Below are 27,740 nucleotides of genomic sequence, written 5' to 3' on the forward strand. Positions count from 1 at the left end.
AAATAACATAAATTATCTGAAAGAAAGCTAATACTCCCTCCGTCCCACTCCTAAGTGACCTATTTGATTTTAAATTTTGTCCCAATGATAAGTGACCTATATCATTAAACAATGAGATATTCCGGAATTATCCTTTTAGTTAATTATAAAGAATATACGAAATATGCATAATTTGATAGGCATGTTTATATTCGTTACGTAGGTGTTTTAAAATGCTTTTCAATGGTATGAAGTTTGCGAACATCCGTGGAGTATTTTGAGAGGTAAACCATTTCTAAATTTCGATAGTTATTATTCATAAGGGTATAATTGTAAAAAATGCTTAAAAGTAATATTTTACTTGCTTGCCTTAAAAATTGTGCAAATTTCAAATAGGTCACTTAGGAGTGGGACGGAAGGAGTATTTCAGTACATGATAATAAACCTGGCAGTCTCCCACGTACACAACGGGAAAACATAACATGTTAGACAAAGCACTTCCTTTCATATCCCGATCTCGATTTGGTACCTTTCGGGTAAACTGGTAATATCCGCGTTAGCAGCCATGCTCCGGTTGAGGTTTCTTCAACGCGTCATCACAACAGATAACCCTTTTAATAACTGAAATCTACCAGTCAAGAGGAAAAGAAACCCTTGAAATTCTGTAGGATGTTACCTGGACCGGTGGGTAAACAATTGGGGACTACATGGAATCTTACATGGTACTATAATAAACTTGACGGTTTTTTTTAATTGTTTCTTGGTCCCATACGCCATACCTGACTGCTTTACGTTTTTAACTCTTCCAATGTTTTCGTCACAATCTTACATTCAATGTCAATCAACTGTAAGTGATGTTACTTGGTTATTATAGACGAAAGAAGGAATGAAAATGCTTAGCATCTCAGTTGAGTTAATAACATTAGTGAATCCCTGCATTATAAACAACAAGGAGAACATATTAAAGTTAGTCCCACAGGGAAAACAGACAATGGTAAGCAACTTCATTTCTTCACAGTATGGAGGATGGTCTTAGATATACGCATACCAGTGAAGTAACAATAACGGAAACCCAAGCAGATTAGTCGGATCCTTCGAAATTGAGAAGTGTGTGCCAAGGTTGATGAAATTGAGGTGTGTATGATCCTTCATAGTAAGTAAGAGATCATAATGAAGCCACGGTGCTTTATGGGCAGTATACAAATTGCGGATGTGAAAAAAATTGTAAGCATGCTAAGAAGAACATTATGACTGTATGATCATGATTATGGAAAATTGGCAAGAAAAGTACCTCAAAAAGTGCCTCCAATTCCAATTCTTTGATAATGTTATTGATATTTCTCGCGAAAGTGTTCTAAAAGGATGTTTACCTAACGGGTGCTCCCCAACAGCTGCTGCATTCAGTCCTTGTTCTACAAATTCTGCATTCCTTTAATCCCCCACCTCGACTTATATTCCTCCACTGCTGCTAAACAGATCAAACTCTTCTAATTCGTGTTAATACAGGGCTTGGCGCTATCATCAAGGTCATCAATCCAAGAGAGGAAGTCATCGTCATCCGGAAGTAGGTTTCCGTCAGTCTGGGCCTCAAGTTCTTCAAGAGATTAAAAAGGTTCCTCCTCCTTACTTAGAGGTCACAGTTTCAACAGATTATGGAATACCATTTCATGATAGTCTAACTGCACGAAAAATATAGAGGTTAACTAACAAAACTTGAACCAGGGATGTATGATAAGAAAATAATGTAGCCAAGCAAAGTTAGCCAATTCTTGGTCTAGTTAATCCAACAATTGATTCAGGATATTAGAATCCTTTTAGCCAAGCCAATTGGCAAAGTACTCACTAACAGCCAAACATCCCATTGAGCAGCCATGAATGCTCCCAAATGTCATGTCACAGTCCCGACAAAGCTACGATCCTCACGAAAAGAAAACCACCTGAAAGAAGCAGATTGTATTCAAATTAATGAATGCAAATGTTTGCACAACCTCTTGGAGAAAATGTCACATATTTAAAGAACTATAAAGTTCTTAACTAACAGCCATATTTCTAAGTTTGAGCAAGAGGTGCCACAGAAAAATGCTTAAAGTAATCATTGTACTAAATGAGATGCCAACAATGTGCATGAATACAAACACTGACCAGATTTGGCATAGCCAGCAAACCGCATATTTTCAATATTAAGTGGTTTAGGACACCATTACACTAAGCATTAAAAGACATTCATAATTGCAGTCACTGGTTCCATATTTACTAGGTGGTTTAGCTGCTATGTGACGTTAAATACTTCTGCTGTTGTAATCCTTGGTTGTTCATACTGGAAATTATTGGGTAATTTAGATAATAGAAAGATCAAAATGGTGAACAAGACAGAAATTTAGAAAATGGTGATCAGAAATCTTGTAATCATGCTTCGAAGATTCCAATAGTTTATGAAGAAAAAATTGTTGGTATAAAAAACCAGATTTTATATTCAGTAAAACTTCTTACTTTGGTGATCAAAATAATAACAACAAAAATATCAAGACAAATGAAAGCAAGATTGTGCAAAATAAACTTGATTATGTAATTTGGTCGCAATGTTAATTGCTCCTATGCACTGCCCTTATCACTTGGGCATTTTTCCGAACACACAATGTTTTTACAGCTAAGTTAAAAATAGGACTTTTTTTTATTTGTCAATCTTTGATCAGTATACTAACCATAGCACGATTCCAAGAAGTGTCTACACTGAACTGAGAAAGAACAGTGTCGCTCTATTAGGATTAAGACAACCAATTAGAGGAGCTTCTTGGATGTTCAATGCACTATTGGACGTATAACTGCGGGCTTGATTGTAACTCTCAATGTTCTGTGACTTCTGTTGTTGCGGTTGTGATTTGATTGTCATGAATGAGTGAAACAGATACAGAAATTGACTGAGAAGGAGACTGGATGAAATTTTTTGGACCTTTTTGATGAGATATTCAAATTTCGAAAACAAGAATTCTTTGAACCACGCACTAACCAGCCCCTTTAAATCAGGGGGCATGGTGTTGCGGTTTAGGATTTTGTTTTGTTTTTCTTACTGACCGAGTTTTTAGGGAACTTAAAAACATGCCTATACGGGGAAATGCGTTTAAAAATATATCTACGTTTTTTCATAAATTATATTCATGCCCATGTCGTATGATTTCCATCCGGACCCACCATTTCAGTAAAATCTCGTTTGTTAGTTAATTTTCAGGTAAAGAGAAGATATGTTCGTGCTGGAAATTCCAAAACTACCCATAAGTAACGAACGACTTAAGATGAGTCTTACCAATAATGGTCGTTGGATTTTTTACAAACCCTACCTTCCCCTTAATTCATCTCGTTTATTTTTCCCCATTGTTTCATCACTTGAAGCGACTCCTGCTCTATCCTCTTTTCTCTGTTTCTGGCTCTAACTCTTCCTAATCAAACATCATCATCTCCGTCCTATGAATTTGTAGGAAATTCACACGATCGAGGTGGTTTTAGAATAGGGTGTGGCTTGGTTTTCATTTTAACTCTATGTAGGGTCTGTATCTAAAAAGACTAGCTAGGATTAGGGTTTGAGGTGATGACATTTTTATGAGCTGTATATAAGATTTAAGAAGGAAATTTCGTGATTAAGATGAACAAGCAAGCCGATACGAAGAGGATCCATTAGAAGTAGATACAAAGATTGAATTTGGGCTACGATTAGTGGTGGTTCTGTTGAGCATCTCAACTGAAAGATTAGAATCAGTGGGCTCAATCGAGTGGGTTTTGAAAAATGGTGATGGTGGAGAAAAATCAGGGAACCGGGGTTCGGCGTGAATTGAATTTTGATTTGATTCCATTTACAAATCAAGCTCCGTCACCGGCGACATCTTGGTTTTGTTTTCATTTATATTTTCAATTATTGGGAATGTTATAGTGATCTTGATTGTAATGTATTAGGAAATGACGCGTGCCGTAACAGAAGGGGCTATTTCACAGTGGCGCGATCTTCGGTTATGACACGTACACTTATACTAAAATCCGAGTTTAACACCCATTATACATTTCCGAAAGATATTTGTTTCATGAATCGTCAGCCGGACGGAGTTTCAAACTTCCGTATATTTATGAGTTCGGGCACAAAACAGTGTAAGTATCGGTTGATTATTATAATAGGAAAAACAGCGATTGACGGTTAAGCAAATGGAGATGCCAGAAGTCGGACTATTGTCGTCGGAAAAAGAAACCATACGAAACAAAGAAGGGAGAGGAATGTTCCTCGTCATGAAGTAACAACCAAACCAAGGTTTTGATCGTTTACAGCAACTCCCAAATTAAGAAACAACAAAAACTAAAAACATGGATCCCAAACATAGATACCACTGCCTGCAGAATTTCCCGAGTCTTTAGTAAAGGGAACTTCTAACATTTTGTTTGATATGAAATGACAGTCTAATGAGTAATGTTCTATGGATGAGGAAGATTAAATTAATTTTGTTTACATCTTACCTGCTCAAGAGTTTGGATGCAAGGGGGCGAACCATCTTATGAACCTCACTGTCCAGAGATACAAAAACTGCGGAACCCATAATATCTTCTTCTTCGGATTCAGGGAGGAGAAGGAACCTGCATCGCAAGCATAACATGGTCACCAGATTAACAACAAAATACGGGTGGATACTTGTGAGGTAACTAAGATAATCAATTATATTGCATAGCATTGACTTGGAGAAAGGAATAGTTTCACAATTGGTGGACCAAAGATCACTATCTTCACCAAGTACCTTTTTGCTACACGTACAACAAGCAAGATAATACCAACTATTTTAATTACTCCCTCTGTGTGTCTGAAAGACCGTACTCTATTCCTTTTTCATCAGTTTCAAAATTGTGTCCAGTTTCTGTTTATAGTCATATTTTTTCAATGAACTCTCTAATATATCCTTGAATTCTTTATATTCATAAATCCATTTTTAACGTGACTCAATCTAAAATATTAAAGAAATTAGTATAATTGAGGAAACAAATATATCCTTCCTTCCTTCTAAGGAAATATATACATTTAACTCTAAAAATTAGATTCCTTATAAAGTTTATACTTCTTAAATTCAATATCTTTTAAATTTCCCTTTTATATTTCGTATTTATAATTCTCACACCAATTTTGGATAGTCTTTATTGCTAGCATTTTATTAAAATAAAATAGGTAAGTAACTAAGGATAGTCAAGTAAAATAGTATGGTCTACTTAATATTTTGAGAAAATCAAAGCGGACTGTCTTTGTGAAACGGAGGGAGTAGTATTTTTTGTAGTGCTGCCACTCAACATGAAGGAATTTGCTACTTATATAGATATGAGGTACATTAATAGAGTAATGCATATTAACAGGGGAAAATGGTACACCTACGTTAACTGAACTACACCTGATATGAAGGGTCCTATTTCAAAGAGATTAGCCGGCCCATGGTTTTTCTATTATTATTAATGATTATCCAGAATTTGATTAGGGAAAATTAGGGGAGACCCAAAAAAGAATAATATTCACATTGTCAAGTTCACAATTAATTTTAGATATGTGACACCCATAATTATTTCCGTAACACTCATAATTATATGAAATTATTAAAAATGTATGTATGACGGATTATGCATCCGCATGACAGGTTATGCATCAGGGGTATAATTGGTAACGAAACTTGAATATAACATATCTAAAAATCCGCGCCTTGGATTTTTACAAATTTTATATCGTTGGAAATATTTTAAGAGAGCTACGCAACGAGTACAAACAAGAATATCAAATTTTTGTTTTTCACGAAAAAATCGGAGGTGATCATCATTTTAGACAATATTTTCGAAAAATTGATACATGACCATTATGCAGCCACCAAAAAGGATGCATAACACATTATGCAGACGCATAACGAATTATGCAACCATTTTCTCCACTGCGTAAAAAATTATGCATCTGCATAACAAAGTTATACATCTATAACAAGTTGTGTAGCCATTGTATTAGTGCATACATAACAAATAGATGCATAATGCATTATGCATGTATTTTCTCGATGCATAAAAGATTGTGCAACAATTTTCTCGATGCATAATGCATTATGCAGCCGTATTTTCGGATGCATAACAGGTTATGCCTCTATTTTCGCGACTGCATAACATATTATGCAGATATTATTTTAGGTGGATGACAAGTTATGCAGTCTTTGTTGTTGTTGATTTTAATAGTGACAAAAAAGTTGTTGCATAACGTGTTATGCAACCCTTTTCTGGACTTCATAACAAGTTATGCAACAAATTTTGTAGATGCATAACAGGTTATGCAACCACTTTCTCATCCTCATAATAGGTTATGTAGTCACTTTTGTATCTGCAATGCAACCATCTCTTTTATTTCACCCAACTATCGGCCACATTAAACTCTCTCCATCTTCTCACCGTCTAGAAATCTCACTCAACCCGTACACACTGACTCAAAAGCTTCCATAACTCATTCCCGTCCAAGGTATTGTTTTCATGTCCGAGCTCCAAAAGTAGCAGTCAGATTTAAAGCTACTTTTGCTTTCATGTCCGAGTTCCAAAAGTAGCAGTCAGATTTAAAGCTTGAAATTGTCTCCATTCACGGATGAAGAATCATGATGGAACTGCACATTTTGATCTCCTTCTTTAGCTGATTCACTTGTTCAGTTAATTTGTAAATCTCATGAGACTAATATCAGTTAAACTCTAAATTATTGTTGCCGCTGCTGCACGTGAAACTGATCATATGAGACCCCTCCGTTCATCACCTAGCTTTAGTTCAAATGAGACATGTCAGTAATTGGAAAATTCACGGCTAACTTCTTCAACTGCAGCTAGACAGCAGCGTCTCAACCAACACAGAATCGATTCACTGGCTCCACCAGCTCTTCTTCATCTCGGCAACATCTCCTTAAAACCAACAAAACATACCTCATCTTCTTCTCCATGTTGCTGTTGCCAAACGCCTTAATTCGACCACCACTGATTCAATCAATTACATCCATGAAACCAGCATCATTCATATCGAACCCCAAACTCCATTCACTGAGAAATCACCAATTCAGTCAACCCATCTATACAAACATGCATCTGCACTTCCACTTATTTGCTGTCGAACTGAATTTCATCACCACTCCCTGAATTTCATCACCAACTATCGGCCACAACAAACTCCTTACAAATTGAAGTCGAAGTAACACATACTGAGATTAAATGGAAGAATTAAGAACATGAGATAAAATTAAAAATTTTAGCAAACCCTAGAATTTGGGTTTCCTAACCAAGTTTTCATCTTTCTTCTTATCCTTCATACCGCTAATCTTCTAACCAAAGAATTGTTGTCGTTGTTACTGAAAGAGAAACCATCTCTCGATTTGTCTCCCCTATCCCATAACGAAAAAGTAAAAATTGGTTCTCCCTTACTGGAATCAGATGATTTTATAGGGTTTATTAGGATCAAAGATTTTTGTACAATCGTTTTTGAAATTCTTAAGAATCAATAGAGAAGAAACTCACAGTAGAGAAGAAAAAGAGAAGGAATTGAAGAAGAAAGTTTGCTGCTTGTGAAGAAACATAATTTTATAAACTATGGGTGTGACTGAAATTTTATCCCAAAAAATGGGTGCGCGCTTGAACTTTTCTGGACGTGGGTTTCTCAGTGGAAAAATCTGGGAAAATGAATCTCACTGTAGTTTTCACATTTGATTATGCGATTGTCATTTTTTCATGGCCACTGTGAATTTGGTGGGCTGATCTTAACCCAAGCACCTGCAAAAATATAACCATCAAAACAGAGAATCCTCCCAAAAGATATTGCATCCTTGATAACATTTCCAAGCTAACATTTCAACAACATTTGGTCACGTTAAAACAAACAATCAACTCAATCAGTAAAAACAAAATAAATTTGGTGAAAAGGGACCATCATTAAGATGCAGCGCTCCAGTACGGTGCGGATACGATGTGGTCGGGCCGCATACTCAAAGTATGTGGCCCCTTTTTTTTTTTTGACACGTATATAAAGTAAAAAATAAAGTGAAAAAAAAATTATTATAAAAATATTTAACTAACTTTTTTTTAGTTAATTTCCTATTTTTTTCTCAAAAAGTGAATGTTTTGCGGGAATTTGGAGGGACAGGGTTTAAGTTTATATACATGTTAGAAAAAGAAAGAGACTGCATACTTTGAGTATGCGGCCCGACCACATCGTAGTCGGGGCGGCTCGAGTATGGCCCTTATAGATACGGAGTTAAATTAAATTAGTACTTGTAAAAATAGTCACTTCGAAACCCCATACCAAGAGATTTGAAACTTGAAAATGACATAGAACTTGATATCCAAAACAACAACCTAAAAATCACATGTTAATTAGATAACATCATGCAAACATAGATTGTTATTTTCTTTTGGTGAATATTGGAATTACAACCGGCTGCACATTCAAGATAATCCAGAACAATGTAAGATTATATTATTATTTTTCAAGAACGAAAAAGCTACTAACATTAGCAAAGAACGAAGAATCTCTTTTTCCTTACTAATTTTTAAAAGTTTTTATTCACATCAGTACATAATAGATTTTTAGTCTAATGTATTCTATAACAAGAAACAAAGATGGGATCCACCTCTAGATGTATCGTCGTTGGTTTTGTACGACAGTCTTCAATTTGATGAATGGAAAACATATCAGATTAATCATCAACGTCAAAGTTCTATCATAAATTCTATTGAACACTTGAACACATCCATATGGTAATTTTCAATATACTTCCACTGTTATGGAAATAAAGTAACATTCAAATTCTTATCTAATACACTTTTCAGTAAAGTGCCAAGAATACATAAGAAACAATGTCATAGTTCTAAGTTATTTCAATGAAGGACACTAAATTCCCTCAACGTCACTGCAAAAGAACCTTCATTTTCCTTTACGATGGACAAATTAGCAAAAAAATTCAATTATTTTTCCTTCTTTTACATCTTCTACATTTTCTCTCCTTCTCCCGATCTCACTAGACATTAAAACGCCGTTGCTAAGATGCAATGCATATACAATATTAAGGAAACCGAGAATTATAACAATAACATTTTTAAAGGAGTGTTCTAAACATTACAAAGTTACTGACTGTTAAATGAATCAAACGGTCTAGTAGACTGTTGTGGTGGTAGATCATGTGTTAATTGGGTAACACATCAAGAATATAGCTCTACACCTGTTGGACCTTCGGTAACATGCTATGTACTCGATCTTTGATGTTTCCTAAATTTGAATGGCAATTTGAACTATAAACAGAACTGGCTCAAAATCATTGACCTTTTACAAGAGTAGTGGTTCACTGCATACAATAATCCGTAGTTTGTTTGTGCACAAAACCAGGAAATAATGGAAAGTATATGCAGAAAAGTATTAGTAGAAGGAACTAAACAATAAACTTAACAAGAAAAATTTCTCATGGGACTGGTAGAGCCGATCGAACCTGAACAACAGTTGCAAAGACTTTAGAAGCAGCAACAAACCAAAATTTTTGTGAAGCTGAATTCCAAAACCATTTATAAAATAACCCAGTTACGTCACGAATTATAAGAACATACCCATTAAATCAATGTAGAGAAATTAGTAAAAACATATCTTTGAAATTTAATTGAGAAAAAATGAAGACAACTTGAACAATGAAAGCTCAATACTTTAGAGTAATCCGAGCCAGGAACGACGTTGGATCACATCCTAAAAAAACTTCCTCGCTGCCGAAGTTAACTTGTCTGGAATTGAAAAAACCAATAACATTTACAACCACATCAATCACACCCAATATAATAACCATAAAGAAGGATATCAATTTAAGGTTTGATGAAGAAACTGTTGAAATTGAACTGAAAGTAAACAACGTTTTAGCTATAAGCTTAATTGACTTTATTAATGAAATTTGCATGAATCAGAAGCAAATCGCGATGGACAAAGTATGAAAACGGAAGTAAGAAAATAGATCAAACTTACATCATGTTCAATTGGTGGGGCGGATGAGGTTCTCGACAGTATGAGACATTATATACGGAGACAACAACTAAATCCGGGATGAGCTTTTTTTCTTTCTTTCTTTTTCTTCTTTGTAAAGTCGCAAAAAGTTCTATCGGATTGAAAAGCTTTTTGCGGTGAATGGAAAGCCTGAAACGTTATGGAATAGACTATAGAGAGGGAAATTTTCGATTAAGAAAAGATGATAGAAGGGCCATTATCGGTGCTTAACTGGAGAATTAATTGGAAAAGGTAATGGAAACGCTAAATCATTATTACTTTAGTAGGGTTTCTGTAGCTTTACAAAACTAAATGATCTTACTTTTAATGTGGGACGCAAAGGAATGTTAGCCATTGGATTAAACCAATTTCAGATGGAGGAGGGAGGATTACGACCACCAGTTAGAAAATTGAATATATCTCAGCCGTCCCATGACATATAAAACCCTCATGTTTTATAAGCATTGATTTCAGATGCTTAGAATGTTAATCATTTATGTTTAATTTGGATTTGGTAGGAGAATCTTTGAAGCAAGTTCCTGTAATTTTAGTTTAGTGTGATCTTTCATGAGTGAAGTTTAGACTAACTATTCCTAGTCACGAGTAGAGTTCGCACTAACTCTTCTAACTCGTGCCTGTCATATGATTCAGGAGGTGTAAATGTCTTTTGATGTAGCTGATTCAATGCCACGTGTAGCCGATTTAATGCCAACTCTCTCCTAACGACCGTTAATCGTTTTTTCAATAAAACGGGATGGAAAAGGTCAATTTGGGAGCATTAAACAAATTATGAAAAAAACGTTGGCATTTTTTTAAATGTATTTCCCCACATGGGTACTTTATTAATTTCCCCGAGTCTTATATTCAGCGATGCACTTTACATCGCCAGCGAGAGAAATTATATCGTTGGCGATAGAGGTTTTCCTATTACAGCATGTTTGGTTCAAAGAATTGGATTCTTGATAATCCAATTCCGGGGGAACGTGAAATTTTGATTCGTAGGAATCCAATTCCCTCGAAAATAACAACATGTTTGGTTCAAGGAATTGGATTCCTGGTAATCCAATTCCGGGGGAATGTGACCAATTCTTTGAACCAAACTGTCCAAACCAACTCTTTGTAATTGAGAATTTTGATTTCTAGGAATCTAATTCCCCCCAAAATAATAGATTTCCATTGCATTGGTCTAGTAGCGCAATGGAATTGGATTCCAAGGTAAAAACAAAAAAAATTGGATTACCTCAAACAAATGCTAATTTCTTGGAATTGAATCCAATTCCAAGAATTGGATTACCCCATAATTGAATTCCTAGGAATCCAATTCATCCAACCCAACGAGGTGTAATAGATTTCCATTGCATTGGTCTAGTAGTGTAATGAAATTGGATTCCAGGGTAAAAATCAAAAGTAACTGCATTGATTTGAATTCAATTTCGTGGAATTTAATTCCAGAATTGGATTACCCCGTAATTGAATTCCTTGGAATCCATTTCTTCCAACCAAATGAGGTGTTAGGTTAAAACTATGTAGTTAACTGTTACCCCATCCCTCTCTCCCCATTTCCAACCTCGCTAATCTCAATTTACACACGCCTATCTTCCTCACATTTTTATCCTCAATTTACTTACTTCTCAATGTATAAACAATGGATTCTACTGACGAAGAGATGCAATACTAAAACACAACAATAAATGAGTATTCAAATGTTATGACAACTGGATGATGAGTTAGAAGAAGATAGAGAACTGATGAACACTATGATGTTGTTACATTCAGGGAACTTACCTAGAGATCCAGAGCCAATTATGTCTACACTAATGAATCTGGTGCACGATTATTTTCTTCCTTATTGTGTGTACTTTCAGGAAGATTTCTTCGTCGATTTCATATGTCCCTGCACTTGATGATATAGAGGTTATACTAAGTACACCACCAACTTCTTCATCTGGCAACATGTATGGGAAAATCCTAATACAGTCACAAGTAGGCCAAAAGTAAGATTTTATGTAGATATTTTTTCCCTTCCATAACCAATATGTATAGACCAAAGGTCCGTGTAGCTTATTGTGTAGAAGAGTTGTTGGACGATCCCAAAAATCAATATCCAAGATCAATCTAGTTTGTATCCGAATTGTACAAGATCTTAATCCTAACAAGCATGAAACTTGTAACTTGTTTGATCTCAATCATAAAGGACTTAAGCTATCTAGATAAATTTGTATTTTTTGTCATATTCCTATTATAAAGATAAATAATATAATGCGAAAAAGGAAAACACGATACACCGGGAAATTTTTTTGTTAACGAGGAAAACTCTACTAGCATAAAACCTTAGGACCTCTTCCAACTTTGAACACCATATTGTATTAAACCGCTAAAAACTATTATCCTACCATCAGACTTCGGACTATAATGTAGTTGAGACCAAGTTAACCCTCTAAGCAATTCATCTGCAGTTGTGCTCCATACTTCTCTTGAATCTTGCAAGATTCTACGCACTTGATTCCTTTAGATGACGTCCTTTACAGCCTAAAATTTGTTTCAACCTCAGTGAAGACCATCAATACCTATCTTGTAATACCTTGTAATTTTTAGTTACTGTTTCGGGTCGGGTTATACCCACAGTAGTTAACCTTGTGGTTTATGTCGTCGTTCCTTAGCCTTAGACTAGGTAGGTTGATTAAACTAGAAAGGCTACAAATTATGGCGGAAATATAATAATTAATAATTAATAAAATTAATGGAAAATGAAAAGATAAATTAAGTATTATTATCATTATTAGTAAAAATATAAGTTTTAGGAAAGTTTAGGAAATTTTTTTAGAAGTTAGAAAAGAAAAGGCTAGGGAGAAGAAAAAAGAGATGGAGCTAGAGAATTTTATAGATGAAGGATCAAGAAAAATCAAAAGGAGTTTTTAGCAATTGAGAGGTATAATGCTAGACCCTTTTTCTTTTGGTGTTTTTCTCCATGTGTTTTCTTGTATGATTTTGTATTGTTAAGTTTCAGATATTTATTCACATAACTATGTATATTGGATTGATGATCAGGTTGGTTCTTGTGATACATAACATAATTGAGTTTTACTGGTTAAAATTTGAGAATAATCCACCGTAAATTTACCGTTGAATACTTCTTTTAATTTGGATAATAGTTTCTGAAAGTATGTACAGTTTCGTTTTGTTGTGGTTTTGATGCTCTTAGGCAGTCTTAATGATGTTAAAATAATTATAGGTCTTAACAAAAGTTGTATATATATATATATATCTTATATCTCATTATGATTTGGATTTGCTTAATTTTAGACTAATATGAATTTATGGTGAATATTTTGGTAAAATGCTGTTATTTGCCGAGATTTTGTGATCCGTTTGTAAAATCAATATCTTTTGATTGAGGTGTTAGTTAAATTTGAAATTTGTAAATGTTACACATGATGGTGTCATAAAGTTTTACTAAAATTTCGAGGTAGATCGGACAAAGTTATCACCACACATGATGTAAAATGTCTGCAGTTAGTGTGTTTGATTAAATGCTTGAGCTAAAAGTATAATGTTTGTTGTATGTTGTTAAGCCATGGTTTCTTGTATTGTTTTTAAAAATGATTTCAAAAATTGAAATGAGTTCATGTTTTACCGTTAGATGAAATATGGTTTCATGCTAACGGTGGGTAATGATTCCCGAGAGTTAAATGGGTAATGATCCCTATGGGTACTTGTGTTTCCCGACCATCAATGACGGCTGTCCATGCCGGTAAAAGATAAGTGGATATACGAAACAAGGTTTTCGTACCGTGAAAGAAACGGGTAATGGTCCCCGAGAGCAGATGGGTATGATCCCCATATGAACTTTTGTTCTTGACCATCGGTGGAGGCTGTCTGTGCCGATAAAAGATAGGTGGGTGTACGAACCAAGATTTTGGTACCGTGAACTCATGGTTTCTCTGTGACAATATTAATTTGTGAATCAAGTTTTAAAATCTAATTGGATAAATTATTGAAAATATTATTGGCATTATGAACTCAAGTTTTGAAATCTAATTGGATGAATTGTTGAAAACATAATTGTGTTGTGAATCAACGATGTATTGAATCGTAAATTGGATTATTTGTCTGGAATATTATTGATATTGTGTGAGCTTATTATTGAACATATAATTGAATCATCAAAGTTGTGCGAAGTCTCTTGTTGTATGTTCTCATGATTGATTGATGTTTATTTTCACATCTTTAGAGAATGGGGGTGCATTCTATTGAGCTGTCATCTCACTCCAATTGACATTCCTTGCAGATTTATTTGAGTTGCGCAGCGGAAGCTAGGAAATAGTAGCTTAATAATTGAATTGTTCACTTGTATTTATTTGAAGTGTAAATCGATGTTTCATATATAATGTTGTTTAGGATAAATTTAAACCCTAAGAAATGATATTTTTCCTATTGATTAATTTTGATATGTTAATTTGATTTAAATACAAACAAAAAATAAATTTATAAATCTCTTCCCGACCTGTAATGCTTCGAGCTCGGATCTCCATATGGGTTTGACCCTGGTCCGGAACTCGGGATGTTACAAGTTGGTATCAGAGCTCTAGGCTTTAGATCTTGAATGGGACCGTAAAATAATTATTTGGTATATTGATGTGATACTAAGCATGCTTGTTTGATTTGATTAGTGTATTGCTTGCGTCATTGTATTGTGTGCTAGATTAAATTGTTTTTGCAATTTTCAGATTATACATATGTTTCTTAATTTCGGGACGGAATTTCTTTTTAAGGGTGGTAGAATGTAATAACCTGTAATTTTTAGTTACTATTTTGGGTCGGGTTATAACCGGATTGGTTAACCTTGTGGCTTAGGTTGTTGTTCCTTAGCCTTAGCCTTAGCCTAGGTGGGTTGATTAAAGTAGAAAGGCTACAAGTTAGGGTAAATTATAATAATTAATGATAAATAAAATTAAAGGAAAATGAAAAGATAAATTAAGTATTATTATCAATATTAGTAAAAATATAAATTTTAGGAAAGTTTGGGAAAAGAATTTTAGAAGTTAGAAAAGAAAAGGCTAGGGCTAAGAAGAAAGAGATGGTGCTAGAGAATTTTAGAGATGAAGGATAAAGGAAAATCAAAAGGAGTTTTTAGAAATTCAGAGGTAGAATGCTAGACCCTTTCTCTTCTGGTGTTTTTCTCCATGTGTTTTCTTGTATGATTTTGTATTGTTAGGTTTCAGAAATTTATTCGCATAACTATGTATATTGGACTGATGATCAGGTTGGTTCTTGTGATACACAACATAATTGGGTTTTACTGGTTAAAATTACTTTCACAGTTGAGTACTTTTTTTTAATTTGGATAACAGTTTCTGAAATTCTATACAGTTTCATTTTGTTGTAGTTTTGATGCTCTTAGGCAGTCTTAATGATGTTAAAATGATTAAAGGTCTTAACAAAAGTTGTAGATATATATCTTATATTTCATTATGATTTGGATTTGCTTAGTTTTAGACCAATATGAATTATGGTGAATAGTTTGGTAAAATGATGTTATCTGCCTAGATTTTGTGATGCACTTGTAAAATCAATATCTTTTGATTGAGCCGTTAGTTAAATTTGAAATTTGGATATGTTATACATGATGGTGTTAGAAATGTTCACTAAATTTTTGAGGTAGATCAGACAAAGTTATCACCTGAAAAACATGATGTAAAATGTCTGCAGTTAGTGTGTTTGATTAAATGCTTGAGCTAAAAGTATAATGTTTGTTGTATGTTGTTAATCCATGGTTTCTTGTATTGTTTTTAAAAATGATTTCAAAAATTGAAATGAGTTCATGTTTTACCGTTATATGAAATATGGTTTCATGCTAACGGCGGGTAATGATCCCCGAGAGTTAAATGGGTAGTGATCCCCATAGGAACTTGTGTTTCCCGACCATCGATGGCGGCTGTCCGTGCAGGTAAATAATAGGTGAATGTACGAACCAAGTTTTTCGTACCATGAATGAAACGGGTAATGATCCCTGAGAGTAGATGGGTATGATCCCCATAGGAACTTTTGTTCCTGACCATCAATGGAGGTTGTCCGCGCCGATAAACGATAGGTGGGTGTATTTTCGTACCGCGAACTCATGGTTTCTCTGTGACAATATTAATTTGTGAATCAAGTGTTAAAATATAATTGGATAAATTATTGGAAATGTTATTGGTATCATGAACTCAAGTTTTGAAATCTAATTGGATGAATTGTTGAAAACATAATTGTGTTGTGAATCAATGATGTATTGAATTGTAAATTGGATTATTTGTATGGAATATTATTGATATTGTGTGAGCTTGTTATTGAACATATAATTGAATCCTTGAAGTTGTGCAAAGTCTCTTGTTGTATGTTTTAATGACTGATTGATGTTTATTTTCACATCTTTAGAGAATGGGGGTACATTCTATTGAGCTGTCATCTCACCCCAATTGACATTCCTTGTAGATTTATTTGAGTTGCGTAGCAGAAGCTAGGAAAGAGTAGCTTAGTAATTGAATTGTTCACTTGTATTTATTTAAAGTGTAAATTGATGTTTCATATATAATATTGTTTAGGATAAATTTAAACCCTAAGAAATGATATTTTTCCTATTGATTGCTAATTTGATTTAAATACAAACAAAAAATAAACTTTTAAGTCTCTTTCCGTCCCGTAACGCTTTGATTTCGGTTCTCCATATGGGTTTGACCCTGGTCCGGAACTCGAGGTATTACATATATGACTCTAACGGAAAAATCTATTCGCTTTCACTTTTGATATCTTTTAATTTAGGTTCAAAAATATGTTGTAGAAGATAAATCTAGCAAATCTTACAGATCTGAAACGCTTACATTCTTATCAAAAAGAATACTAGATCATTAAATCCTTCTTAAGAACAATCCAAAGAAATCAAAGAAGGGTTTCCATATCTATCTTGAAGAATCACAACATCTGAGACGAAGAGAACTTTGCGATTTTTATTTTTCATGTTCCTGATATAAAGTTTGTTAACTTTAATAACCAGAAGAATAAGATCCGGATACAAAAATGACCAGGTACAATGGTAGTCCGAGCAGAATTCATGAATCCATAAGTGAAGTCTTCAAAGTCGTAATTTAGAAAATACCGTAAAGAAACCTAGGTTATAGAGTTCCAAGCATTGAGAAATCCAGCTACAAGAGTTTTTCTATTTATATAATTTTAAGGCTGCAGATAGTTTTGAATTCAAGCTAAGGTTAGCTTGAGATCCAAGCAAACACTTTCTCCGTTTAGATGAAATTCTTATTAGGAATTTATGTAAGCATGTGAAAATTCCGCCTTGAAATTACAAAGAAGAATATGCACTATAATCTGGAGTTACATAACCATGCATTATGATAGTCCATATCAGCTAAGTAAGATACTAAACCTACAAGCAATAAAAAGCTCAAAGTGATTTCGTGTGTAAAGTTTTCTTAAAAGCATCTACGAAATTTATAACAAATGCAAACTTAGTCATAAGACAATTCACGATCTTCTGCTAATATGGAACTGGGTAGGTTTGCAAACCTCTTGGCGGATCGCGAAGTCATGCTCAAAGGGTATACAAACCGGGTTTGCAAACCTCTAGCAGTTCGTGAAGTCAAATCTTAGGGGTATATTTAAACATCCCCACCCAATACACCCCTCTCCCTCATGCCAGTTCTTGAACTCAGATACAAAAGGTATACAAACCGGATTTGAAAACCTATACAGTGCGTGGAATCCATAACGACTAGGTATGTAAACCGGGTATTCATACCTTGCTCCAAGCAGTTCTGAAAATCTTTGATTCTAAATTTGTAACATTCCCAATAGTTATAGACAATATGCACTGTTTGCTTGGGAAATTTCCAAATCATTAACTTGGAACAAAAATAGCTTGTGAAGAATAAATTGTTCTAACTAAGATTTCTAAGGATCTAAGAACATTTATTACTCAAATCATATTTCGAAAGTTTAACCAAGACGAGCTTGAACTCAAAATTTCTTATTTGCAATATTGAATCTACTAAAATCATACGATATAGTCTCATAAAATATAATGATAAGTGAGATGAGTAAATATGATAGACCAGTCTATACAAAGCTCTTTTTTGATGAAGTTTTCAAAAATGTCTTTACTTGTTCTTCAGTCTTCTATCTCTGAAGGTTATTCGGTGATATCTGATACTCAACTACCCTACTCGAATTCTAGCCTGAGACTTGACTTTAGTATACTAGAAATCAAGATATGGTTTTGTAGATCTGAAATTGACAAGAAGGTTGAGATAGCAAAACTGGAGAATTCGACCGAGAGATGCTCTAACAAAGGTTATTAATAATCTTTGTCAGATATCTAGAACCTAAATTTCATTATCAGTTTTATGAACTAAATATTATAGATCATACTCCTAAACAAAAGGTTACTTCAACCATGAGTACCTTTGTATGAACAAAACAACTACATACAATTTGAGGATTAAAGATGTGTATTTTCTAATTTAGGAATGATAAAGGAATATGTACCTACGTAATATTACGATCAGATTACTTATTCAGTTTGATCTTCTGACTTGATTGTACCACTTATCTTTCTCTGTCGATTACTTAGTTCTATCCAAGTAGGGTTTGCCAATTGTCTTTTAGGCCAGTTAACTTAATTAAAACTAAAGAAAATAAGAGAGAGGCCAAATAAAAGTATAACTCTTATTGACCAAGTTAGTCTGTATACAAAGTCTTAGTTTACCATACTAGCCTCTTGGGCCTATATACAGTTACATGTATATGAATCACGCTAAATGTATGTCTAGCAATGGACTACTCATGTATACGTGGAGATGACATCATGATCCAATCAGACTTTACTTTGATGGTAAGTTATCTTCTCGAACTAGACTCTGTATTAGTTCTCTATCTGCATGTGTTCTTATATTCGCTTCCTGCAACATAACTCATGTCTTGCACGTACGTTTCATGATATTACTTAGCATGTCTCACTCTTGGTCATATTGGTATTTTCAAGTCACCATCGGTATGAATAATTGTTATCTTTATCTCGACCTGGTCTCTATTAGTTGTTTGGTAGATGTTCTATTTTGTCAGCAAAATATTTTCCACCAATTTATTCAAAATGCAGTCTTTAAACTGTAGTTTATTTAAACTTCATTTAGTCCTTTAGATACATGTAGTTGATGGATATAATGAACCGGTTTATTTAAAATGCGAGCGCCTAGGGAGACTTTCACAACATCGGTAGGTGGTGGATATAATGAACCGATTTATTAGGTCATATATTTTGACTTTCTTTATATACTCGAAGTTCTAGATATGTAAATTCCTTGACAGTCCTTTTTATTCTTCAAAATCTCTGAAATTTCAAGAGTTTAAGCCTTTCTATAGTTCAAATTATGAGAGCTTCTAAAAGTTCAAGCCTCGAAATTTTTTCTTTTCTCCCACCTTTTTGATGGAAGAACAAGAATTTCTAGTTTTCGGGAGTTGATAAAATTTATAACAGTTATCCCTGTTTTAAACAACTAAATTTTCAGTACGTTTTCCTGATCCTTATACAAATATAGTGGCTAAAATTTGAGACATATATTATACATTGTGAATTGTTAATATCTGAATCTCATCTTGGCACATACTACTTCAACTTCCTTTATTAATTCATGATTACTTGTTGCTTGTAAATTGTGCTCCAGGTCAGATGACCAAATTTTTTTATGATTCAATGAAGAAAGTTATTGCTCATAATGAAAACATTACAGATAATTATGAAAATATTACAACTCTTCATATGTTTCAGAAGTATACACTGAAGAAAAACAATAAACCTGAGATTTACTCATTACTCAAGAATCTTTCTAGAAGATTAGGTATTCAATCTCTTGGCATTGAGATCTTTAGCAAGGGGGAAGAAGCTTACGCTTTAGATATAATGTAACGAAGTTGATCCAGTGCTTATTTCTTCAAATTAAGAATATCTAGATAATTTTGAAGATAAACCTATATCATTAAAAAAAAAAAAACAATCCTTCTCCCCATTCTCGTAAGTATTTTTTTCTCTTATAACAATTATGTTTGCACTCTAATTGTGATTATTAATTAATAATCAGGTTTTTTTGGTTTCCTTATCTCAGGTCCAAAAATTTTAGCAGTTCTGAAAGTTATTATGGCAAGGTTAGACATATTCAGGAACGACCTAGGTCATACAGGGGATGATAATGTTCACCTCTTAAAATGTATGATTTAATCTTCCATATAAAGGGTCCTAAGAATGAGATAGTCGATTTTTTGTCGTATATCGGGTCAAATTATTGAGTTATTGATATTTTCAAAGATAAGATATTGGTCGGTACATGCCCGGTTCTGAGCCCATCAAGTTATGCTCCAACACAAGGTGGATAACAAAAAAAAAACTAATACGGGCTTGTATTTTGATGGGTAGTCCAAAAAACAAAACAGACAAAAACTTCCAAAAAATATTGATGTTTGAAATTATCACTCAACCCTAGAAGATCTCAAACTGCAATTGAAGTAGGTGAGAGTGAGAGAGATAAAAATCATTAAATAAAAGACCAAGCATCGCATTTGCATTTCCATTTGGTGCATCCATGACCCATACGGTATTAATGTAAGTATATTATTGTGTTATTCTGCATTCATTATTCATAAGTACTAAGTTATAGCATAACTTCTTGACAGCCTGACTAGAGTTTGTGTTTTCACTTTTTATTGAATCCATTCATAACTTATGTTTAAAAATATTTGTATCTATCTAGTATGTTATATGTTTCATAATAGATATTTGATAATTAATAATATATAATAGGAAATAGATATTATGATTATCACATAACCGTGCTGATAGTTCGATTTCCTATTAAAATTATTGAATCAATCCTTGTTAGCTATAATTTTTGAATTGATTGCAAGCGATTACATCTTCTTATAACTGATTTGTGTGTAATTCAAACCTTGTTTGATTTTGCAAAGAAGCTACAACTTTATTAAGGTATATATATAGTCTTGCCTTTTGGTTCCCTAGTTGTATTTCCTTGGTTTACTTATGATATGCCTCAAAATAGGATGATTCCAGTCGAAAGTGGATATGCAACGCGCAAACAGAAAGAACCAGTGATCCAATAGTAGAAAAAGTGAGTAGATTTCATTAAGAAACGTATAAAATATATGTGCGGAAAAGAAAAACTACATCAAAGGGTGTCCCGATATCTTTCGCACAAGGTCATCCAAATGTTAGAGACGTCCCTAGGTCGGTGAATTTTGTGAAGATTCTGAAAATAATATTTCTCCAATTAGAGGAAGAATAGGTCGAAATGTATTTACTTTTTTGAGGGTAGAGCTCAAGCTGGTGGTTATGGAATTGATTTTGTTTTCCCTAGCTTGATTAATCGAGGTCGAGGTATGGGTAGACAAGGAGGTCGAGGAAATAATCCTTTAGATGGTGATAAGATGCGATCTTACAATCCAATGATCCTGAACTCTAGCATCTCGAGACAAGATGATGGTAGTGTCCCTTCACGTAGTAATCCTAGCAAGAACTATAAACAACCTATCTCACCTTTTTTGGGTCTTTCTAAGTCATTGACTCTTCAAAAGCTGAGAGATTTGAAGCTACCAAGTTGTCCATTGACTTTGATGCATGCTCGAAAAATAATTCAAGGTCAATTTTTTAAACATTTCAACCAAATGGACTCTAACTTTCAAGAAGATGGACGTTTTTACTACCAACTCCTTGTGAGTCTTCCTCGTATTAATGACATTATTAATCTTAATATCAACAATTTCACTAACGCGAAAAATGAGATTAATAAGCCACATGCTCCGGTAAAAGAAAAATAGTTTTAAGTATAATATTCGAATATTATACTTTTTTTGTTTGTAGAGTATTGTTGCTTTGGAAAGTTTGGTTTTTCGTAAATAGTTTATAGTTAATTATCTTCGTCTTGCTCTCCAGGAGCTGAATAGGTTTCGATATTGAGATGGAACTTACTTCATATCTTTCTTCCAAGGAGTCACTAGGAAATTCTCAAGAAAACGAGCGTGTTCTGAAATATAACCATAAAGTTATTATGAAGATTGAGAATGGAGAACTAGTTGTGGAGATTTGTGGGGCTAGAGTTAAGAAAATTAATCCTTCTTCCTATTTAAGTTCTTGTTTAGAGGAAAAAAATTAATCAAGATTTAGAAGCTACCATGGCTCAAATTTCTGCAGCTGAAGCTAAAATCAAAGTTTTGGATAGATCTCTCAAGTTATGTAGAGAGCAGTTACTTTTTCCTTAAGATGAAGTTGCTAGAGCTGTTGTAGCTACTAGAGAAACTAATGTATCATCAACTCAGATCCTTAAACAAGTTCTCATAGCTTGGGTTTTTGGATGAGATTGATGTTTCTGAAGTTGAGAAACTTATTTCTCTTTCTAAAGTTAAAAAGATAATTATTAATGAGATTCTGCTTTTTCCAGACTAGATTGTAATAACTTGTCATTTTTTATTTTAGTGAAATGTTTTACTTATTTCACTTGAGTTCACTGCGAAGTTTGATGTTTATTTTGCTTTTACACTTGTGCTCTTTTGGCTACTGACTTTTTTTTTATTTAGGGAGATTTTATAGTTAACATGCAAATTTAGATTAATTCTAATTAGATAACTTTTTTTGTCAATAATGCTAAGATTTTTACAAATTTTATTCTTGAAGTTCAATGCCTTAGTTAAAATCTTTAGGATTTGTCTTATGATTCTGATGTTAATTTCTTGACATGTGATAAATTTAGTTATCTAGATATGAAATAGATTCTAGTTTTTAGATATGTTAATTAATACTTAAGCTTAGTCATTTGACCTTTATAAGTCCGACTTTGATATTTCTGACCTATAAAAGTTTGACTTCGGTGTTCCAGTCTGTGCTGTTTGATTTTAGTTTCTCGACTTGTAAAAGTTTTTGGTCTCTCGATATGTCAAAGTTTGATGTTAGTCTTTCATTATTTATTTATTTTTTGACTTAGACTATCTTTGTTCTTTGTCTTTTGACTATTGAATTTTTTTTCCACCTGAATTATTTTCTAGGTCGAACTATGCACATGGTCTTAGATATAACCTTTAAATTGATTTTTCTATCTGATTTTTCGGCTCTTTAGATAGCGCATATACTTTCTTTAGCTCAGATGGTTCATTGAGTTTGTTTATCTTAAGTTCTCTTATTGTCGTTAAGGTCTTGAGTATTAAGAGTTATTTACCTACCCACTAGTGACGTAGGATGCATCATTGTAGCAGTGATTGACATGTATCATTTTGAGGCACTGGCCAGGGTATCATTTTGTGCTTTCCAGATACTGGAGCTTAAATTGTTGGTTTTAATGTCGGCTTGATCTCTCACAAGTATTGGCCTTTTGCTTTTATAGGATGTCTTTGATTTTATAACCATACGACTCCGACCAGATACCCCTATACAACCAACATTTTTAGAAATAAATTTTTAGAGCATTTAAGGTAAGTGTTAATCACTTTACTAGATGTTCTAACAGGTGAACCGTGTTAACAATTTAAAGTTGTTAGGTTTTTAGAACCATTAAATTTGTTAGGATCGAATTAAAAATTAATAAGAGATGAAACTTATCTTGTTTATTATTAGTGGAACACAAGAGATTTATATATATATATATATATATATATCCCAAAAGACTTGGGCTTCAAATTATGTGCAAGAATACATGCTTGAGCCCGGTGTAAACATATTAGATCACCTAGTGCAGTCGGTGGATCTTCACCTTGTTACAAACTTACAAGATAAGTTTGGTGTCAGCCAGCTTAATTAGTCCTTAAGTAGATTTTTCATTTTTTTTGTAGAATGGAGGATTTTCTTATTGATCAGTAAAGAATCCAGTGTCGACTAATTTCTATCTCAAGTCACTGATATCATCACCTAGCGGCTTTAACATTGTATTTCTAGGACATCTGAAACTCTATGGAGTTAATTCAGGTAGAATATCTTTGATATGAAACCATTAATTTGTTTGGGAATGGATAAGGAATATTATTCTTCTTTAATGGCGATTTTCATGAGTATAATTTTCCTCGCGTTTTTAGGGGCCACTCAAAAGGATTTAGGGGCCATCAATTTATACCCAGCCAAAGACTCTAGTTAAGGGGTACCCTATATGATATTGAAGTTACATAAATTCCCTTCTGGTAAAACTGTATAAAAATCAAATCAAAAGAAAATCTACTCATTTCAACTCTTCTTCTTCCAGTTTCATATCTTCCGATTGTGGAAGAAAAAAACTTCCCCTCGTTCAACCGAAACATCGCCGCGAATCGTAAAATCAAAACATCGTCGATTCGTTTATAAAATAATGGATAAGGGAAATGAAACCCACAGACCTAGAACCAAGAATGTTGCTCGGGGTATCGATCCAAAGATTGGGATTTTAGCAAGAAATAAAGAAATTCTTGCTGCAAATGAAGAAGAACGCGAAGAAGAAGTACCCGACAATGTAGTCGGTGGTGGCGATTCCGATAGTCAAACACTTCGTCAACTTCAAATGGCCCCAATTAGGTAAGAATCTATCATTTTTGGGGTTTATTTCGGTTTAATTAGACGAATCGAGAAAAAATATTTCTAGGGTTTTCGGTTATTTATCCAGATTCGGGCGATATTCATGCTTATTTACTTCCGAATGTAGTCGTGTTCTTCATTTCTCAAGAACATCGACAGTATTCGGGAGTAATATTTGTTGGTTATCTGCCGAATATTGTTGGCCATATCTTCCTGGATACAAACTGGTAATAATCGGTAGTTTAATGATTTTTTTTGCTCCCGAATATATTTAAGTAGACACACAGTATTCGGAAGTACACTCACTACCGAATATATATATTGAAAAAATCTCAAAATTTCTGATATAGGAAAAATCTCATTTTGGGGCCAGTATTTATTCGGAGTACAATATAATGTTTTATACCTCAGATTGTGTATGATAAAATTTTAGAGTTTCTGAACTCCAGTTGATGAATATTCGGTTGTAAACATGTTTAGTTATATTCCGATTGTTTTTCATTCGGGAAAAATATGTGTCTTCTTACTTCCGAATTTGTTTATTCGGGTTATAGTTGTGTACTTTGTCTTCCGATTGTGTAGGATGAAAAATTTAGAGCTTCTGAACTCCAATTGATGCATATTCGGTTGTAAATATGTTTAGTTAGCTTTCAATTGTTTTGTATTCGGGAACAGTATGTGTCTTCTTACTTCCGAATGTGTACATTCGGGTTATATTTCCATACTTTGTCTTCCGATTGTATAGTTTGTAAATATTGTTCCTTTCTTTGTTGTTTAGACAAAGTCGAGAAAGGAGGAAGAAAGTGACAGCTAGTGCTAGGAGGGAAAGGAGTGCCAAAGATAATTCAAGTGCTCAACAAAGCTTAGAAGAACAAAGCAGTCAACAAGGAGTGCAACCAAGTGCTGAACAAAGTGTAGAACAACAAGGCAGTGAACAAGGGGTGCAACCAAGTGTTGAACAAGCCGCTCAACAAAGTGCAGAATCAACTGCTCCACAAGTTACACCCCACCATGAAATTGAACCAGTTGATCCAGTGCCAAGAGTAGAAGAAGAAAGACAACCAAGTGGTACCCAAAAATCCAAAAAAGGAAAAGATGGTGTAAAGAAGGATATTGCTAAGAAAGCATCACATCTTGTCCCTCAACACTTGAAGAAGAAGGGTATTCCAGCAGGCACAATCCTTGGGCTACCGGCGGATGGAGGAAAATTGCTATTTGGATACAAAGACTCATGGGCCAGAGAAATATACGAAACCGAGGTAATAAAATTACTATTTTTTATTAATGTATTGTCTATGTGTTATATCGTAATATTTGTATTAAGGATTTTTTTATGTACTTTAATAGGATCATCAAGATGCGGTCCGTATACTAAAACCTACCGCCGCACCAACAAAAATGCTTGCGTGGCCTTTATCCGGTGAATGTGAAAGGTTCAAGTCAATTGTTGCCAACTCGGTGTTAGCTAATGCCGCCGAGAATTCATTGTTGGAACATGATCGTGTGGCCATATCGGCGTTCGTGGAGAGAATGTATCCTGAGACCGATACTTTCCATATGCCGTTTGGGGATATGACGATTACCCCGGATGATGTTGTGCAGATTCTTAACCTTCCCGACCAAGGCACAGCTGTGAAGTTTAACTACACAAAGCAGTTAAGTTGGGCACAACTTTATGCTCTAACTAAAAAGTGCTTAGGTTGGGATGAAAAGACAACAACAGCAGAGTTTAGGAGGCATACAAGTTACAGAACAAGACAGATCAACATTACAGCTTTGATGAATATGTTCCGAGGCACCTTGGAGAAGGAAAAGAATGGAACGTTAACTGATGAGCAAGTGAACCACGCTGCCACCGCATATCTCCTTTGTGTATTGGGATGTGTCATATTCCCCAATACTTCTGGCAACCCGATCGACGCCAACCTTATAAAATTTTTGGATCCTCTCCATGAAGTCGGTGACTATTCTTGGGGAACGGCATGCCTAGCATTCTTGATGGAAGAGTTGAGAAAGGATTCGAGGCTAGGAACCTGCCAAGTTGCCGGGAACGTGGCTCTAGTGCAGGTTTTTTCTTTAACTCTATAACTCACTCTATAGTTATTCGGTAGACAATACATATGATGCATATTCATAACTCCAAATGACGCATATTCGGTAGGCAATGATCCATCTCTTTTTCCGAATGTTTGTTATTCGGTGGCTAGGTACTTATTTTTGTTTCCGATTATATATATTCGGAAATATTCTTTTGATATTAGCACCGAAAAAACAGGCCAGAAAAACTATAGGTTACTGAACTCCAAATGACGCATATTCGGTAGGAAATGATCCATCTCTTTTTCCGAATGTTGGTTATTCGGTGGATAGGTACTCAGTTTTATTTCCGATTATATATAATCGGAAATATTCATTTGATATTAGAACCGAATATACAGGCCAGAAAAACTATAGGTTACTGAACTCCAAATGACGCATATTCGTAGGAAATGATCCATCTTTTTCCGAATGTTGGTTATTCGGTGGATAGGTACTATTTTTTTCCGATTATATATAATCGGAAATAATGTTTGGAAATTACTACCGAATATACACAATCTATTTACTAAAACTTGGTTTCTTATGTATATAGGCATGGATCTATGACCACTTCCTATCCTGAAGTTGGCCGGAGAGAACCCGGGGTGGTGCAAAGGTACTCCTAGAGGAACAAAGTATACATTTGAAGACAACCGTTCTAGACAAAAGAGCAGCAGTTGATTCGCATGAGGAGATTTTGGACCAATTGAAGGCCTCGGACGTATGCTTTGATCCATACAAGGAAGATCGATCCAGTGGGCATATAAATGTCGGTCGGACTTGTCCCTTTATTTTGGACCATTGTGGCACCCCACAGGATATGTGATGTATAACCCCTCTAGGGTGATGCGACAACACGGGTATATACAACATCAACCGTGGAGAAAATGGGGGATTACTACAAATTGGAGTTGGAGTTGTGCTCTTCTAGTGGTGATAATCTCACGATTGTTCACACAGGCCCACCTACTGTTCTTGATAACTGGGATAAGAGGAATGACTTCATTATCGACACTGGTAGACGAACCACCCGAGGTGATGAAAATTCTCCAGACTATATGAGTTGGTATA

At 34.4% G+C, this 27,740-nt stretch overlaps 1 long non-coding RNA gene across 1 annotated transcript; it reads right to left on the reverse strand.

Annotated features, from left to right (window-relative positions):
• Positions 1 to 389: 389 nt before the first annotated feature.
• LOC113293157 lies at positions 390 to 1,647 on the reverse strand. Its single transcript, XR_003332081.1, has 3 exons — positions 1,271 to 1,647; positions 1,028 to 1,125; positions 390 to 912 (listed from the first exon to the last, which is right to left on the reverse strand). It is a non-coding gene; the product is annotated as an uncharacterized LOC113293157 (long non-coding RNA).
• Positions 1,648 to 27,740: the final 26,093 nt, after the last annotated feature.

Source organism: Papaver somniferum, chromosome 7 (genome assembly GCF_003573695.1).
Source record: "Papaver somniferum cultivar HN1 chromosome 7, ASM357369v1, whole genome shotgun sequence".
Classification (NCBI taxonomy): domain Eukaryota; kingdom Viridiplantae; phylum Streptophyta; class Magnoliopsida; order Ranunculales; family Papaveraceae; genus Papaver; species Papaver somniferum.